At 41.9% G+C, this 16,997-nt stretch overlaps 1 protein-coding gene across 15 annotated transcripts in view; it reads left to right on the top strand.

The window, feature by feature from the left end:
- Window positions 1-4,877: 4,877 nt before the first annotated feature.
- Window positions 4,878-16,997, top strand: part of nrxn3a (neurexin 3a) — a 239,751-nt gene continuing 227,631 nt past the window's right edge. For 12 of the 15 annotated variants that reach the window (XM_056393155.1, XM_056393150.1, XM_056393149.1 and 9 more), the window contains exon 1: window positions 4,879-5,136. The gene's annotated coding sequence lies outside the window, so the exon portion shown is untranslated. Of the gene's footprint in view, window positions 5,137-16,997 lie in introns of all 15 variants that reach the window. The other 3 variants (XR_008829349.1, XM_056393153.1, XM_056393151.1) reach the window with 1 other exon arrangement.

Raw genomic sequence — 16,997 nt, 5'->3', positions numbered from 1 at the left:
TGCTGACCATGTTCATCATTCGTGTGGCCACAGTTCACCATCTTCTAATGGCTCCTTTCCGCAGGATCATGCCCCCCGAAAGGAAATGTCGCAACAAGCCTAGTAGCAGCTGTATCAGCCTGGAAGATAACAGGAGGCACTGCTCACTGGAAGGCTGCAGCGTACTCATGGTGACACAGCAAATAATGAGCTAATCACACAAGATATGACATCTGTATGGATGAGATGGAGGTGTGTGTGTGTGTGTGTTTGTGTGTGTGTGTGTGCATGCGTGTGGTGTACAAGGAGAAAAGGCATTACTAGACAAACTAAGATGCTAGCCATGTGATACATTCTTGTAAAACAGAGTAAAGAAGAGGAGAGATACCTTTCAGTTCCAGCTGCACTGATCAATGTTGTACTAACAATGGATCAAAGGAAAATGTTAAAGGTGTTGCAAAACGCCACAGAGAGTGATCACTGTGATGACTGCCTGGCTGACCATAGCAAAGTAGGCAATGTTAGACCAGTTGCATTGTCCTATCTAGTTACAGTCCATGGAAGTCATATGGTGAGCAATGCCATAATTGCTGAATCAGTGTCTTTCCATGTCTCTATTGTTGGAGCTTTGGCTTTGTGAATTCTAGTAGTAGACATTTACATAATCACAAAGTCCTGCAAAAACCATAACCATTATCCAACATGAAGTTAATTTGGTGGAATCCATCGATTAATGTTACATTCTTCTGTTGCTTTTAATGCTGGCCAATAATACTTTATGCTGGGTTGCATTCAACTTTACACCAGAATCGTTATTAGTTAGCAATAACACTGGGGTAAAGGAAGAATTTTTGCCATCAACCTCGACAGTATACCTGTTCCACAACACAGAGACAGAGTGACAGGCTTGTTGTCTGTAAGAGCCAAAGTAAGTGACAGTGCTTTGGGGGACAATTGATCTATAGATGATATTGTGTCTCTGAACAGGGGACAAATAGATGATGCTGTTTCAATGGTATAGTGTTCACCATAGATGTCATATGTGATGTCATGAATATGTCATATACAAACTCCAGTCTTCCTCTCAGTGGGGGTCCTGTCAGAGATCTTGGTGGTGAGTGTGTGATAAGTGATGACTCCATATGACGTGCAGACAGTTTCTTCTGGTTTAAAGTGATGGTGGAATCATTCAGTCCTTGTACTTGTTGGCCTGACTTTCCCTTCTGGAACTCACTGACAAGATGTCCTGCTCTGTGTAGGAGGGGCCTCATCACTCAACTTTTGTGTTGCAAGTGGAGGTTTGAATTAAGTGCAGATATATGTCTGTATGAGTGGGTGTCCTGGTTCCTTTCAGCCTTCCTGTGGATACAGTTGTCATTCCTATATAGCTTTTATCACTTTTATCACAGCCTATTCTTCTGTCTGTTTGTGTGACATGTCTGTTGTGTGTTACCAGCTTCAAGTGATCCACTCCATCATGTCTTGTTCCGGTACCTAAAGTAGGACGACCGGCTGAGATAAATGACTACAGACCGGTGGCTCTCACATCACACATCATGAAGACCCGTGAGCTGCTGCTTCTCACCTTCTGAGGCCACAGGTTGAACATGCACTAGACCCCCTACAGTTCCCTACAAAGAACATATTGGAGTGGATGATGCCGTCCTTTACATGCTCCATTGGTCCCATTATTACTTGTGTTCTTTGATTTTTCAAGTGCATTTAACACCATCCAACCCCCATTCTTAAAGACAAGCTGGAATTGATGGGGATGGATCCCTGCCTCATGTCCTGGATTGTGGATTACCTGACAAGACAACCACAGTACATCAGGCTGGGTAACTGTGTCTCAGGGACAGTGATGAGCAGCATATTAGAAATACCCAGGTATTTGTAATAGTTTGACACTGACCATCAGTTAAGTTCTTATTTATTTTCCTTCAAAATATCCAACCATGCAGTGCAATGTCCACTTAGTTACTACAGCATTATTACACGTTTCAATAGTTATGTTTCAGCAGCACTTGGTTCAGGTGAGGGAAAGATTGTGTATATTTGGTTTAATACAAAACAAGGTAAAAACCTAGTATCTAGTCTAGTGCAGATAATGCACTTACTACAAATCAGTACCTCACATGACCCCATGTCAGATAACCTAAGATAAAATAAGATAAGATAAAAACTTTATTAATCCCAGAGGAAATTCTTGTGCCAGGTTGCTCCAAATTACAGTAATATCTAGAGTGGCAAAGTGGCAAAAACAACGGTACCAATATAAAGTTAAAAATAAGTGAAATATAGTAACATATATGAAAAATATATACATATAAGATATAAATATAAATAAGTGTACTGAGGTGTAAAAACTGTTGGACATTATTGAGAATAAAGATACAGATGTTATAAATCTAGAAGGGGGAGGAGTTATAAAGTCTGATGTCCACAGGTAGGAAAGCCTTCCTGTGGCATTCTGTTGAGTTCCACAGTGGTCTCAGTCTACGACTGAAGGTGCTCTTGTGGATCTTCAGTGTGGCATGCAGAGGGTGAGAGGCATTGTTTCCCCCAGTATCCTCCTCTACGACACCTCCAGTAATGACTCCAGTTCCAGGATCGGAGTCTCCTGAGAAAGAACAGGCGATTCTGACCTTTCCTGTACACAGCATCCGTGTTTGTAGTCCAGTTTGGTTTGTTGTCCATGTGGATGCCCAGGTATTTGTAATCATCCACAATGTCCACCTCTGATGATGACTGGGTCTGGACAGGTCCTTTGTTTCCTAAAGTCCACCACCAACTCCTTTGTCTTTGCGATGTTGAGTTGGAGGTGGTTTAGTCCACACCACTCCACAAACCTGTCCACAACAGTCCTGTACTTGGCCTCCTGACCCCTGCTGATACATCCAACAATGGCAGTCGTCCGAGAACTTCTGCAGGTGACAGGACAGTGAACAGAATCTGAAGTCTGAGGTGTAGAGTGTGAAAAGGAAGGGAGATAGGACCGTCCCTTGTGGTGCCCCTGTGGTGCTTACAATGGTGTCTGACATGATGTTCTGTAGCTGCACATATTTGGGGCGGCCTGTGAGGTAGTTGTTAAACCAGGCCACCAATGGAGCATTCATCTGCATGTCCAGAAGCTTATTGCTGAGCAACGCAGGTCGTATGGTGTTAAAAGCAGTGGAGAAGTCAAAGAACCTGACTCTCACAGTGCTGCCTGCCTCCTCCAGGTGAGTATGAGGTCTGTGCAGCAGAAAGATGATTGCATCCTCTAATCCGATACAGGGCTGATAGGCGAACTGTAGGGGGTCCGATGATCACTTTAAGTGTCTCCTGGCTGTCTGCAGGCAGGGGTCTGGTCGTCAGTATCATGTGGACTGGGAGAGGTATGGTATTATTATTTCATGCATTTCCTGTTTTACTTTGAAATCACTGACTCTCCCTCTTGCTTAAAATTGACTTCCTGCCCTTGTGTGTTTGTGGCCACTGTGATTGTCGGCCCTGCCCTAATGTGTTGCACCTCTGTCACATTATCTCCCCTCTGTGGCCCAATCCTGATGTCCATTTGCATAAACTCAGACTCTGAGTCCTTTTTACACACTTTCTGTAAGTCTGCATTTCTGCAGACTTTTCTTGAGAGAATTACCCACAGTTCATAGTGTAGTGATGTTAAACACTGGGTTACCATGGTTACCAGGGGATGTCCCAAAATTTAAAAGAAAAAAAGTTAATCAACCGCCATGAAACACAAAACAGAAGATAGAAGAAGAACAATTAACAAACAAACAAACACGGAGCTCAGTGGTGATCCAGAGACTGAACTGTGAGTAGTTATTTGTCCTGTCAAGGCAAATCTGATTGATATCTCATGATCTGATATTTTGAAAATGCAAACTCAAAAGTCCCAAACCCCACAATCATACTCAACATGTTATGGCATCATACAGGTAACATGATCATGTGAATTTGATTCACTTTCTCGTGGTTTTCAGTTCTTGCCAAGTGATTTTTACCATTTTAAAACTTTGGTCACCTTACATTACATATGACTGGAATATGACTTAATGGATATTTGGGTAAGATACCTGAAACAAAAAACTCAAAGCTAGAAGAAGACATATCAGACTTGTAGTACTTGTAGTCTTTAGACTGTTCACTTCCTTTCTTCTCACTACTTTCTCTCTTGACAAGACATTTCATGTCAAACTGTATCACACTATTTACTGGTTACACTACTTCGATTAGATTTTCTCTGAAATGTTTTTGAAATTAAAAGCATTGAAAAACAAGTGTGTTTGCTTGTGTTGTGAGTATTCGCAGCTCAAGTGGTGTCAGACTGAGGAAGATGTCTAGTCTGTTTTCATGTGTTTTCTTAAGTTGCAGTGCATTGACGCCTCAGGGCCATAAACTACAGTCTATACATTTTTTTTATTATTATTTTTGTTGTATTATTATCATTATTATCATTATTATTATAGCTGATTACAGTCAGAATCCTAATGACTACACTACCTCCAGTGTAGACTTTGGAGTGAAGTGAACTGATTTTGCTACTGTCTAACGGGAAATGATATACGGCATGCAGTGTACGTCAGTCAACTGCAGCTTTGACCACTGCTGCCAATGTCACCTTTGGAAATTTCTCAGATAATAAGTATGTGTGACTGAGACCTAGTCGCTATGATAAAAGTCAACTGTTACACAGTCAGACCTTGAGGCTTTAATCATGAACACTCTTTTTATTTGATAAGAGCCTTCAGTGCGCTGAAGCATACAGATAGCCACATGCGTGCGTGTGCGTCTGTCGCCGCTTACAGCCTGTGTGCCTTTAAATGGCGCGTGCTGGCGCTGAATTGAGGGCGGACCCGTGGCGCGCGTGTGCGCATTTGTGTGTGTGTGTGTGTGTGTGTGTGTGTGTCTCTTGCTTGCAGCCGCTGCAAGTGGCACCGAGCAAACAGCGGCTTTTGTGCGCATGATGCACCGTGGTCGACGCACCTGTGCGCACAATAAACCGAGCCCAGTGCCGCCTGGTCCCCCGCCGCTCCGCACCGGCATCGTCAGCAGCGGACACACTGGATCGTGGATTTTAAAAACTACGGCTGTGTGGAGTTTACAGTTGGATTTTAGCAGTTGGATAGGCTACTGTTGGTGGTGTGTGTAACTAAGGTCAGTAGCGTCGTCTTTTTATTTCAACCTGTTCATGTTGCTTGTGCGCGTAGAAAAACCTCCAGAATTGAATATTGCGGGGCAAAAGCAGCGGGTTTTAGAGGAGATATGCGGCAGAAAAGGCTCCAGTCCTTCTCCTGACGGGCAGGTGTCGCGGAACTTGGCACTTTTGCAGGACTTTTCCAGTTTGTAAGCACAGAGCGGGGGATGAGGTGGGCTGGGGCAGGTGTGAGTCTCCTTGAAGGAACAGCGGCGTCGAAAAGGGAATTTCTGCCATGTTGGCCTCTGAATTCCCCCGGTGGAACAGAGTCAACCGTGACAGGCGGGTATAGTATTACACACGTCCTCTGAGCTCCCCTGGGAAGGTGTTTACAATATGAATTATCAATTGTATTTATTTCTTTTATTATACTTTATATTATTGTACTCGGCCATGCAGCGTTTAAACCACCCGTGTGTGTAGGCTATATGAAGATCATCATCCCAGAAAAAAAAGACTTGAACGGCGAGCTGGCGGATTTCCTTCCCTCCATGTTCCTTGTTTTTAGGTTGATGAATAATAAATAAGGTTAACGCCAGGTGTGGGGTGTCCACGTATTGTTCTCGTCTGCAGCTTCATGTTAAATGTAAAACAAATGCACCCTGGCACTCCGCGCTCATCACTGCCCGCCCAGCAAACAGCCAGTGCACTATTTAAATATACATGCAAGTTTGATGTAATTGGAGTATTCACATGACATGCAGTTTGATACATGACCTTCTGTGTTAACGGAGATGGACAGCAGCACCAGCAGGCTGCACGCCTCTCGCCATCTACCCGTCACATTCCTCCATTATCCGTCCTCCTCTGTGTTTGCATTAAATCCAGCTGCTGGCTGCTGTTTTCACACATTCACCACATCAACTAAACCAGTGTCTCCCTTTTCTGCATTTCACACCAAATTCGACGTGACAGCGCAGATCTTTAAAACCAGACGGCTACACATTAAATATTATCTGCTCGTCTTCAAATGCGATCCAAATATCAAGTCTAAATGAAACCAATCAGTGAATAATTTTTAAAACCTGACGTTAGAATGTGTGTGTGTGTGTGTGTGTGTGTGTGTGTGTGTGTGTGTTGGGAGGGGGGGCTAATGAAAAAATGATTATAATGATTTGGATTATTTCGGTTCCCTGGAGGATCAAATGGCGTCCCCAGGGACAGCAGGAGGTTTGTTGAAATGTGACCGCTCTACTCCTGTTTCCCGCTGCACGTCGAGCTCAGCCTCAGTCCGTCATCAGAGCTCAGCCTCAGTCTGGGCCTCCAGTCTGTTCAGCTAACAAATATAAATCTACATCAATACTGCCTTTTTGCACCGTTTGTCATTTACACCGCGACGAACGCACGATGTCAGTTTGTACAGCAAATATTCTATCAGCAAGAACAGTCGAGGCCTTTGTAGTGCGCCATAGAATCCACTGCTGCCGCAAAACAAGCAGGAAGGTGTCCAGGCCTCAGTCTCCGATAAACGATCAGCAGCTCCCGCTCTCATTCAACTCACTCTAAATTGTTGCAAATTCTCAAAGAGGATGACAATTATATTTTTATTCACACTTCGATCTGAAGAGTTAATAGGATTAGATGATTGTTGTGCATTTATGCAGGGGGAATTCCTAATCAGGCTTTTTCCAAAACTGGACAGAGAATGGGCGTGACCCAGCCGAGCCAGGGAATGCGTCTCTTTTCCCTGCAAAGGGCCCAAAGGTGATGGATGACCCGCTCCTCATTTTCAGCAGCAGAGCGTCACATTCAGTTCTTGTGATGTCGTGTGTTCGGATAAAGAAAATAATTAGTCCAAACGATTCTGATGCTGTTTAAAACCCCCCACCCCCACCCCGTTAAATTTCGTTTTGCTGCATTGCTTATAATTTAAATGATCAGGCTCGATTAAATATGATCTATAAATGTGTGATCTGATCACATTTCAGATATTAATACAGGCGATGTATTTTAATAGTCTGATATCGATAGATATGATAGAATTTTACAGGCTGTGAAAAAGACTTGTGATGCCACCTCCATGTGTGGTGACTGTTTTCTGCAAAATATCAAACCACCATATTTAATTTAATTTTCCTGCTAGTCCCCCCACCACCACCACCACCACACACACACACACACACACACACACACACACACACACACACACACACACACACACACACACACACACACAGTCCGTTTTTAAGGTGGGGTGGGGTTGCTGTGTGTAGGAAGGAGGCTGTTTTGGGTAATTTGGCTCCTTTTTTTCCTTTTTTTTCTTCTGGTTGGCAGCCGATTAACTGCGCTGACAAATCAGGCGCAAAAAGCCAAGGGCTCTCAAGGTAACACTAATCCCTCTGGGCGGGGAGAGTCAAATATAACGCGGGAGAGTGCTCTTTTTTTTCTTTCTTTCTTTCTTTCTTTTATTTTTTTTTAATTTGGTCGTTTTTCTGTGTTCAAACGGTGACGCCTTTCCCCCGTTTATTATTTTTCATCGTAGTGTGTGACATTGCTGGGCCATGAATATTATGTATTTCTTTGCCTATCTAAAATATCTGCTGTAGGCTACCATCTTCATACACATCATTTTAAATAAGACATTAAAATATCCATGACATTGAAATACTCGGGAAAAAAATGCAGAGGCCTGTCTTATCTTAAACCTTTGGAATTTCTGCTGATGCACCAATTACAGTTTTGTTGAGTTGCAAGACAAAAAAAAATCATGATAAAATCACATGAAAAACAAATTCAAGAAAAGCAGCCAGCGTCATAGTGAGAGGCAGTGTGATGTTACATAAAGTGCTGGTGGTTGTGAGGAAAAAGGTATCTGTGGGTGTGTTCGCCGGCGGACTGTGTGTGTGTGTGTGTGTGTGTGTGTGTGTGTGTCTGTGTACAAGTCTGTACAGCTGATGAGTGGGGTGTATCCAGGTGTTGGTAGTTTGTTTGCATGTGTAATAAATGTAGTGTGTCTGCAGTCATCATGCATATGTGTGTGGGTGCAGTACGATGAGAATTTAGTGGTGCGCATGCCCCGGAGTGTGTGTGTGATGTGTATTCTAGCATTGGTGAGGTGTGTATGCAGACATTGGTGTGGTGTATATGCAGATGTCTGTATGGTGCAGGCGTTGCTATATATGTGTGTGTGTGTGTGTGTGTGTGTGTGAGAGCGTGTGAGTGTGACTGTGTGTGAGGTGTGTATGCAGGCGTTTGTGGGGTGCTGGGTGCTCTCTAACTGGGTGATGTAATGCCGTGAAGGATGCTGCAGCAGAACCACAGAGCCCAGAGAAGGCGTGTCCTGCCTGCAGAGTAGCTGGATAATAACACGGTGCCCACGCTCCACTCGCAGCCAAACCAATGCCTAAATAACACCCCCCCCAACCACAAACACATCCTCCATTCCTCACTTTCACTCATCCCCCCATTTTACATGGACCTGCCTTTTATTGGCCTGTTTTTGTTTCTGTCCATATAAAACGAGCAGCAGAGGTGTACACAGAAATAAAACAGTCAAAATTATTCTGACAATTTCTCTATTTGCATTTGACTTTAAATAAACTGGTGGATTTTAATTGAATAATCAGTTTGTGTGTGTCACTGTCCCTCTGCTGATTAATGTCATCATGTCTTCTAAAATGTAGGGAGTGGGAGCTAAAGAATATGTGAATATTTAAGAAATGCTAAGATATTATAGATATTGACTTATGACATAAAAAAGAGAAAGCTGATGATAACTAAAGATGTTTTAGTCAGCTGAGATGATATTACATCCATGTGGCACAGTCCATTTTATCTTTTGATCTTAATTTATTTTTGCAGCAGTGATTTTTGTATTTCAGTAGATGATTTGTCAGCGTGATGAAGGATGAGTAGTCTGCTGTGGATGTGTATAATTGGGAGTGGATGAGGTGGAACATCCCTCCTGTCTCTCCTCCCTGCCTCCACTGTCAGGTCCTGGTCAGATCTGTTCAGACTGTAGCACTGCAGTAGCAGAGACCTCTGTCAGTCTGTTGTCAGATGTCACCCACAGTGGCTGAGTCTGTGCGTATTCTGAAGGCCTCACGTGGTGGACATTTTGTCACTGCGTCTGGACGGCATTACTGTGTGTGTGTGTGTGTGTGTGTGTGTGTGTGTGTGTGTGTGTGTGTGTATTTGTATGACCAGTGTGTGATCAGGGCACCTGCTGTAAAATTACTGGTAAGTGGCATCCATTTAAACACGAGGGGCCTGCCGGTGGGCTGCTTTTATTTGCATTTACACACACACGCTTCCATCCCGGTCCACGTGGTTGTTAATAGGATCCAGAGTGCCGCTGCCTTTTGTCAGTGTGTGTATGTGGACTCGTCCCTGTGGGGTTTGTCAAAGAAGCCTTTCACCGAGAACAATGACTCATGCCGTTTAGCCTTTTAACCCCTGATGCTCAACAAAAGACACACACACGCGCACACACACACACACACACACACACACACACACACACACACACACACACACACACACACACACACACACATTGAGGCAAACTGAAAGTCTGAACAAGTCTAGAGTATGTAGAGAAATACACAAGTAAGTCACAAATTAACAGAGGGTCAGAATTATTTTTTAAGGAGGACAGGCAGCTCAACTCTAGTTCAAATTAATCCGATTCTATTATTTTGGACTGAAGCTGGACAAAGCTGATATTATGTGAATTTTTCAGCACAAAAAAACAAAACTCAGCCAACCTAAAATAAACAAACAAACAAATACATCAAAGAGAATATCCACTTCTTTTAAATAATAAGTAATTTAATTGTGTTTCAGTTCACTAATATTTTCAGTAGATGACAATAAGAAAATTATGTTTGGAAATCAGCACAAAGCCAGACTTTAAGTAATTGTGTAAAATGAGTGTAACAATGCTAATTGTGCTAATGGTTTGTATTTAATTAAATGTCACTAAATAAATAACATCTAACCTAACATTTCTTCAAAACAGCAATGAATTGTAATAAATGTTATAATCATACACATAATTCTAATACATAATAAAATGTACAAACAGGAAAGTGTGTAATGTCAGAGCTGAATAGCAGTGACTGGCTGAATCTCTCCTTTTAATAGGAGCTTGATAAGCAGCTGCGTATGTATAGATCTTACCCTAAGGCTGTGAAGAGGCTCTGCTGAGGTTTGATAACAGCTCACAATAAACAGAAATAAATCTCATGGCTGAAAATGTTTGTTGGTAGAATAAATATATAATATGTGAATCTGGACAGCTTGGACATAATTGTAGCTAACACACTATAGGCTACATAAAAATAGAAGTTCAGATTTCCTTTTGTATAATTTTTTTAATTGAAAATTAAATTTACAATTAATTGATTACAGTAGAAGCAGCCCCACACATGACTGTTTCCAAAATCAACTCAGTTTATGTTGACTTACCAGTGACTACATAATCTCATTTCAGTAGGGCTGACATAAAGATGACATAAAAAAATACTAAACAAATTTAACATATTTGCCTGGATTGCATGAAATTTAAAAACACTGTAAAAATATTATTTTAAAAAGCCATCAGGCCTGACTGCTACACATCTGCAAGATCAGGTTTAAATAATGCTAATTTTTTAAAGAGAAATCTTTAATGCACAGGATGTTACAAACATTTAGTTTTGAATGATGTGATGATGAGGGATGTGACTGCATGAGAAGAGGCTGTTGTTTGTAGTTGATAGTGTTCAAAGCACCAGCATGGCTGAGGCTGTTATCTTACTGATTGGTAACTCCTTATGTCAGTGTTGCTAGGTGACTGAGATGGAATTCACAGTTTAGAAATAAAAAACTGCCCATGTAGAAAAATCTAAAAACCGCATATGCCTGTGTCGTATGAATGTATTATTTTCATATGTGATTAACATGGGAAATGTGTGTGTGTGTGAGTGTGTGTGTGTGTGTGTGTGTGTGTGTTTGACAGAAAACACCATTAGACTTCCTGTGCTAATTTCATTTTAATGTGTGTTTTTCAATCAGTGAATAAGGAACATTCACTCTACAGGCAACTCCACTTTTACAGGATGGAGTAAAGATATTCCCAAAATGTTTCACATCACCTGCTTTTTAATGCATAAACAAACAGTTTCCTACTGAATGAAACTTCAGCATGTTTCACCTCAGTCATGCATTATAGTACAGTAGGGGTGGGCGATCTGGACAAAAGATCATATGAGAATCATTTGGGCCGAAACACAGTCCATGATCAGAATCACGATCTGCATTCTTTTTCCACTCTGATTTTATTGTGAAAGTCCTGACTGGAAGTTGCTTTGATGCTTCTTTGTGATGTTTGTCTGTCAGTAATTTTGGCAGACATTGCAATATGTGATTTTAGTTGGAATTATTATTTTTGAATTTAATTTTCACTGAAGAAAATAAAAATGCGATTTTTGTTGGTCTTGTACCAAACAAACATGTGCTTTTGCGTAGGTATTGTGTGTGCCTGCCAGAAGCTATATTATAAATCGACAATTCTTATCATTTTTTTCTTCTTTTTTTGAGCCAGTCTTTGCTGAACATCCACACATCCCCACTCGGGCCAGACTGCCAAGGCAAGCAGAATTTGGCTTTTTTGTAGCATTTTTGGCTTTTGGTTCTAACGCTAACTAAGCAAAAGGGATTGCAGACTTTGGGTCGCAAGCTGACCTACAGACATCTGCAGTGAAATGCTGCACATTTTCCATCAGTCATTGGTGGACAGTGTACTTTTTTATGCTGCAGTCTGCTGGGGTAGCAGCATATCCGACATGAACACAAAGAGAGTGGACAAGCTGGTCAAAAAGGCATTGTCTGGGGCATCGTGTGGCGTAGTGGTCTAGGCAGGCGCCCCATGTGTAGATGCCCCGGTTCCAGTCCCGCATTGGACGGCCTTTGCTGCATGTCATTCCCCCTCTCTCTGCCTCCCCATTTCCTGTCTCTCTACTGTACTATCAAATAAAGGCATAAAAAAGCCCCAAAAAAATACTTAAAAAAAAAAAAAAGGCTGGGTCTGTGCTTGGCAGGAGTCTGGACTCACTCAGGACTGTTGTGGAGAAACACATGCAATGTAAGATGGAGGCCATTGGACAATACCAACCATCCTCTCCACAATATTCTGGCAGGACAGAGAAGCAGCTACAGCTGCAGCAAACGTCTCATCTCACTGCGCTGCAGAACAGAGAGGTTCAGGAGATCCTTTGTTTCCAATGCCATCAGGCTATACAACACCTCAGCCAAAGGAAGCAGACTATGTAATTATTATTGTTTATTTATTATCTATCTATGCGGTCCACTTGTTAGTTTTGCTGTATGCCAACCCTTCTGTGGATCACCTTTGCCACCTAAAACCTTTTAACGCTGCTGGCTCCGGGGTTGGAGCCCCTGCGTGTAATTGTCTGTGGTCTTCCTGTTAACTGCTGCTACCATCTACAGCTGTCAGCTTAGCTTTTAGACTTTATGCACTTTCAGCCCTGTACTGGCCACCTATCTACAACCCATGGCTCCACTTACCTCCAAGACCGGCCGCATCAGCTGCGCCCACCTGGCTGTTAAGATTGTGAGGTGGAATGAAGACTCTCTACACTCTACCAGATCCATGAAGCTGAAAAGCTCATGGCAACCATCAGTTTCGATCCAGGACAGAACACCGAAACAGATTGTGCCTGATGCCACTGCTCCCTGTCCTGCTAAAGTTGCTGGAGCTGCCTCTCCTCCAGAGCCTGTTACCACTCACTCCCCTGGTATTAATGCCTCTCCTCCAGTCACCGCCCCTAGCCACACGTCGACATGGCTTGGAGCTAAGCCAAAAACCCTGGTCAGCTCCACATTGTCCCACCAGGAGCCCAGGTCTGGTTGGTGCTTGCGGCAGGAGAGGGAGTTGCAGCCCTTGCACACCTTCTCATTTTAACATCCATCTGGAGAACAAATATGACATCCTTGACCTGCAGGACTTCCCCCTCTGGCTGCAGACTCCCAGCTCCCACCATCTCCCTGGCCATCACATGGATCCCACAGCTCACCCTTGATTCCTCCATCAGTAGTAACTGGACGCTCCTCCCGTACAAGGATTCCTCGCTCCACACTGCTCTTTAAACCAGCACCACGAGGAGCTCCAGCCCTTGTTTCCACTCACCATTCTCCATCCACTTCACCATTGGACACATCTGTCATCACCTCGCTGGGCAGAGGTAGTGGTTCAGTCAGATTCTCTCTTTGAACACATGGTTGCAGTCAATCAGTCCATCACTTCCATGGCACATGTGCACTTTCAGCAATAATTCTCCATGCAGTTTCTGCAGCCTCCCGCCACTAACTGACCACTATCCATCCCACAACAACTCAGGACCACCCACCAGCCATTTATTATTCCTGCTGGCCTCCAATGACTTCTCTGCCCTCTGTTTTTAATATGTCACTGTGGTTTTAGTTCCACTTTTCACAGTAACACATGCTCTACCGGACCCCCTTCAACAATTCCTGTTGTCATTGGCGCCAGAAATAACACACAACAAACCTTTGGCGTGAATTTTGATAATCTCAGATCCATTTACTCACACAAACCACCATTAATTTAACCCAAAGTCAGAACGAAAACCCACAGTGAGGCGTCTTCTTATTACTGTGTTCCTCATCTGTGAAACAGAAGACCTGAGGCCAGAAGAAGGTGTTGATATTTTTAAAAGCAAACTCAAGACTTACCTTTTTAGTTGACCTGTTTCATTGGTATTTTATTCTATGATTGGACTGTTTTCCTTTTAATACCCTATTTTCATTTATTTTATTTCTACTTTTATTTGTGGTTTTATTCTGTTCCAAACATTTCTTCTCGCCAACATCACCAAATGTCTTTTATTTAGCAGGTCCACAGTGTGTTCATAGTGCGTTCGTACTGTCCATATACCCTCTGGCTGCTAGTCTGCTGCTCTAACCTCTGGGTGACTTACCACTCAAGTTGCCTGTTAAATGCATCAGCCCACCCTAATAAAGCAGATAAAACCAGCCCGGAGCAACTACACATACTGAATGCCTTGATTGATGATACAGGCCTCTCCTGATCCCTGGAGCTTAAAACAGATATAACTGATATGTTTACGATAACATCAAGTTTTTTATGTACTAATTGAAAATGTGCATAAAAACAGGTGAAAACACGTGGCCTGTTGATTTAGAGGAAAAACGAAAATAAGCTGTGATTGATGTAGTCAGCTGTATCATCTGGTACAGCGGATTGAACATTAATAGTTTTATATACACTTCTAGATATCGTTTTATAGAAATGACTAACTACATCACATACAAAAGATCATTGTTAAAGCACCTGTAATGTATCACACAATATGCGACTTTCTGAAAGTCATTGCATGTAGTGATGAACCTACAGTGAATTATCAGAATCTGCAGCTCCCCATGGCTTTACAGAGTTTATAGTGACTTTCAGATCAGTGTTTAGCTGTCCCACAGCTTCACTGTGTTTAGTTCACTATTTTCACTCTGACAGCTTTGTGTTCAGTCACAGCACGCAGCTGTTTTCAGTGAATATATGCTACCCAGCAGCAGCGCAGCTGACAGACACAGGTAGCGACTAGCTGGTGACAAATATATTTCCCTCAGGAGCTGGTGGAGACCAAACAGAGAGTTAAAAGAGAGTTAATATTGGACTTCAATTTTCCAGCTGGTCCACTTGGAGTGAATGATAATGTTGGTCTGTAACTAATGGATATTTAAATGAGCAACTTTTAGCTAACGTATTTGTCATATTGACTTAAAAGGTGATGATATTCAAAACTGTCCTCCTGTAAAGAATGAGCTTTACCACCCATATTACTGTTTCATTGTTAGGGAGCTCTAGTGACTGTAGTAATTATGACCTACACACGAGGAAGTTAGGAGAGGTAATATGTAGAGCAACAAAATTAAGAGGAGGTTGGGGCAGATGGACTTTCACACAGGAGACCACTGTTGTTTGTTTTATCTCAACAACCTTCACCTTAATAGTTAAGCTCACAGGGGAGGTAGAGCATCACTCCACTGTGCAGTGTTGCACGAACAGGGTCTACATGGAAGTCACCAGAAGGAGACCTTAATTTTGACCTGCAAAGTCAACGTCTGAAATATGCAAAGCGACTTCCGGGGACAGATGCATAAAACTGTAGTGTAGAACAAAAACTGTTAAATAGCAAGAAGTAACAGAGGCTATCAGCTCTAAGTTCAGAGCAGAGGTCAAAAACAAATGAGAGGCAAAAAGCTGATTAGCACACACAAAGAAAACATGAGTGCAACAGGAGGAGGACTGACAACGCATGCTGCATGAAAGTGGCTTTTATGTTATATGTCATACTTGAACCTCACAGTCTTTGAACACCATATAAATTCTTGGATAGATTTTAAATGTGCTGTGCTGCATGCAAAGTGTTTGCAGGCTGTAACATCTGCCACAGGGTTAAGTACTGACTTAGTAGGGTGCCCAAACTCTACACATTCCACTATTTTTGTAAATGTAAAAAAACAAACAAACATCTGTATTAACATTTGAAGAAACAATCATTATTGTCTGTTTGCTGCAGGGGTTGAATTTACTTCATGTAATTTGGGTTTTACTTTTCAAAGATTTACTGATGTTCACAGTGAAACTTTAGCGACTTTCCAGAATCATTAATAAGATTTCCTTTAATATTTTGACGAAAGTTATAAATGTAAGAAGATTTATCAATATTTTTTTAACGTGGAGGTATATTAATAAAAACAAAAAGTGCAACAGTCATATTGCATCAGAACCTACGTGTGTTTTTGCGTGTGTCTTAGTATTCAGCGGGCTTCAGGAGAAATGTGTCTCTCTAGGCTGGTCATCAGATAAAGACAGTCCACCTGGCTGACTGATAGTCATGAGAATAATTAATTAATAACTAATTTACCAGCAGATGACCGATACCTGCAGACAACCTCTGTGGAGGAGAGGAAAATGCAGGGCATTTTTAATTAGCAGTGATGCGTGCCAACAGTACAGTACATGTTAACTGTAGACAGTTCTTTTATTTTAAGTATGCTCAATATGTGTTATAACAACATATTGTCTTCATATCAACAAATTCCTACCTGTAGTCTGTGCTAATTGTACCGACCATCAGGGCTGAAAACTAAGATCTCATCCTTAGTTTGGGAACCTGTGGGGAGTTGACATTTCATGTCGGTGGGCTAATCCCAGTATTTTAATGCTTTGCTTATGTGAGCTGAATAAATAAAAGACTCATCATTTCCCAACCAGGTTTGTTCTTGGCAGTGTGCACAGTTTCACATATCTAACAGATTCATCTACATCTTAAATAAACTGAAAAATACATTGTCACAAATCTTAAAGCAGAACTATTTGTCATCTTGGAGATACATGGTTTTCAGCAGACAGGGACCTTGCTGTTGGGAAATAAAATGTAAAGTGGTATAGTATAATATTAGTGCTGCCACAAATTGTTAATTAATGGATCAGACACTTCACAAAAGTTTATCTGTAATTTTGATCATTGAGGTAAATTTTAAAAGTTGTGCCAGTGTCAAACACCAGACTTCAGAAGGAAGCAACACGTTATGGCAGCTTATATATGAGTTGGAATAGAAACATAATTATATAGCCACGTCTGAACAAGATAATAAATCTTGAGCTGTTAAGGTTGTCCTCTTTGTTTAATGTTTATTGTGCATTTTAGAAAGTCAGTGTTTTTGATGTAAAGTCACAATCACTTTAGGTGTTAATGTCGTAGACTACAAGTGTGAGGCAGCACAAAAGTAAAATACTTCAGTACAATTATGAGGTACTTGTACTTAAGCTCAG

This window comes from Seriola aureovittata, chromosome 13, assembly GCF_021018895.1.
Source record: "Seriola aureovittata isolate HTS-2021-v1 ecotype China chromosome 13, ASM2101889v1, whole genome shotgun sequence".
NCBI lineage: Eukaryota > Metazoa > Chordata > Actinopteri > Carangiformes > Carangidae > Seriola > Seriola aureovittata.
The sequence above is the reverse complement of the archived record's forward strand: the minus strand, read 5'-3'. Positions and strand labels throughout refer to the sequence as shown.